A 2,876-nucleotide genomic window follows, 5' to 3' on the forward strand; every position below is an offset into this window, starting at 1 on the left:
GAGGAGGAAGAATCACCTTTCCCACTTGTGCCTCCTGAAGAGCATGAAGGTCACTGGCCTCTGCTTGCAGAGGAGGAATCCCTTGGCTTTTATGGCCAAGTCTGTGCCCAAGGTCACCCTGCCAGTAAGGGTCCAAGGCTGGAGAGGTCCCAGTCTGGGGCAGCAGGAGCCAAGGCAGCCTCATGTCTGATCCCCATCAAACTCCCACAGATGTTTATGAAGCATCCCTGCTTTGTTCAGGGATTCAGAACCGAGAGCCCCTGCCCTCCATGGGGCTTACATTCAAAGACTGGAGTCAACCCAGGCTGCATAGACATACATATAAATAAAAACCAGAGCACCAGGGAGGAAGGCCCTGAGGTGGGGGGGGGGGTGTGAGGTCAACAAAGGCAGGGTGGAGGATGGTGGGCAGCTGAGTCTTGGAGAAAACAAAGGATTGGCAGGGCAGTGGGGGGGTATTCCATTGTATCCTGCTGTCCCTCTAGTTAGGGTTCTAGCATCAACTTTGTTTCAGGGGAAGGGGCAGAGAAGGAAAGAGAATAAGCATCCATTAGGTACCTACTGTGTGCTAAGCTGTTAAATATGATCTCATGTGATGTTCACAATGACCCTTGAACTGTTATTATCCTCATTTTGTAACTAAAGAAACTGAGGCAAAAAGTAGCTAAGTATGTTGCCCAACCAGGGCCACAGAACTGATGCCTGAGGTTGCATTTGTACTCAGGTCTTCCTGCCACCAGGCCCTCTGTTCTGCTCCCTGTGAACCATGCAGCTACTTACACTTACCAGCTGTATGAGCCCAGGTGAATCTTGACTTCTTTGGGCCTCAGTTTCCCCACTTGTTAAATGGGGGATTGGACTGACTGGTCTGTTCAGTCCCTCTGAGTCACTTTGGAGGCAGAGGACTCACCCCACGGGCAGGTGGCATCCTGCCCGCCCGGGACAGTCGGACACCTTTGAAGTTCCAAAGACACCCCCAACATGGCAACAGCCGAGGTTCTTGGCGCCTTGGAGACAACACAGTGGTGAGTGAGTGGCTCTATCTATCAGCCAAGGTCCTGCTGACCCCGGCAGTGGGTCAGGGGTCATGTTTGTGCATGGGTGAACCCAGAGGCCAGTGCCTCCTTTAATGGATGACCATCCAATCTTGGCCAGGGGAGCGGCGCGTGTGGGTGTCTGCGTAATTGGGATGGTCTTTGAACAGAAAAACATAATACTTGTGCTCTGGGCCAGTGATGTGGGGGAGGGCCCAATGGAAAACAGACCAAATCCCAAAGCGCCCTGGGGACCTGGGGAAACCTCGTGGCCTACCTACCATGGGCAAGCTTGCTCTTGGAAGATGATGGACTCCATGGAGTCTGAGAGCTTGGGCTCCACTGGCACTCCCTGAGGGCCCAGGGCCACCTCTATGCCTCCTTAGAGATTTCTGAAACTCCCCCAAGCTTGTGAATTGGGGTGACAAGAGACCCTCTACCCACCCCTGTACCTCCTCAGACTGCAGGCTGGGCTCACTCCCCAGCTCTGTTCCTGGATCCCCAATTGACTTTGGACCAACCACTGAAGAGATCCAGGATGGTGGCCATCCATGGCTGGCCAGCATCAGAGACCCACATAGCGGTGTGCATACTGTCTCCTCTAGCAGTCTGTGAGTCTCTTGAGATTAGGGGCTGAACTGCTTTTGCCTTTCTTTGTAACCCTAGAGCTTAGCCCATTGCCAACATAAAATAGGTGTCTAATCAATGTTCATAACTGACTGATCAAATGACTCTTTCAGTGACCCTGAGATGATGCTCTCCTGTTGAGTCCATGAGCTGGACAAGTCTGTTTTCAGGCTCTAGCCAGTCCTGAGACCTCCAGGTTCCAGAACCTTCAGCCTTGGTTTGGTGATAGTTTCTTCCAGATGTCGCTAGGAAGGTTGTAGGCATCGTGTTCCTCCAGCGTGGGGAAGGAAGCCTTTCCTCTTCTCATGCTTCCCTCTCTCCCTGACTTCCCACCCCTTTGATCAGAGGGACAAGGGTCATGGAATGGGCATTTTGGAACAAAGTCAGGCCTAATCCAGGGCTACATGGATGAACCTCTTGGCCCTCTGATGGCATAGTCAGGATGGATTGAGAATAACTCTAGGACAGAAACTGCCAGCTCTGTAAGCAATGGGTTGTGTGACCTTGGATGGGTCACTTCTCCTCTGACATCTGTCAAAGTTATTGATTAAGTTAGATGATGTTAGGCATAGCCCCATCACCTGACATTGTAAGTTCTTTTAAGATGCTCATAAATTGATTGGTTCTGTAACAATAATAGCTGATATTTGCAAAGTGCATTGCCATTTATAACTTATTTTACCTTCATGATCTTATTCACTCCTCATCAGTCACATAATGGAAGAATACGACACCTGTATTCATATCTCACCTTAGTTTCTTATTAGCTTGTGATTCTGGGCAAGTCTCTCCATGGTTGTGCCTCAGTTTCCCTCATTTCTAAAATGAGAGCACACAGACTCTATTACCTTTAAACTTCCTTTTGGTCCCTCTGGTCTTTGCTGGTGTTCAGTTGTCCACTTGTGTCCAACCTCATGGACCAGAGCTCGTCAGTCCTTCCATTCTCTACTGTTTCTCACAGTCTGTCCAGTCTCATTTTTCCTGTTTCCATGGCACCATTCATCCATCTCATCCTCTGCCATTCCCTTTTGCTTTTGCCTTCAATCTTTCCCATCATTAGGGGCTTTTTCCAATGAGTATCATCCTCTCCTCATGTGGCCAAAATATTTAAGCTTCAGTTTCAGGATTTGTCCTTCCTTAATAGCCTAAATTAATTTCTTTAAGTATTTATTGATTTGCTTTCCAAGGGACTCTTGAAACTCTTCTCCAGAACCA

The sequence above is a fragment of the Macrotis lagotis genome, chromosome 3 (genome assembly GCF_037893015.1).
Source record: "Macrotis lagotis isolate mMagLag1 chromosome 3, bilby.v1.9.chrom.fasta, whole genome shotgun sequence".
In the NCBI taxonomy this organism is placed as follows: domain Eukaryota; kingdom Metazoa; phylum Chordata; class Mammalia; order Peramelemorphia; family Peramelidae; genus Macrotis; species Macrotis lagotis.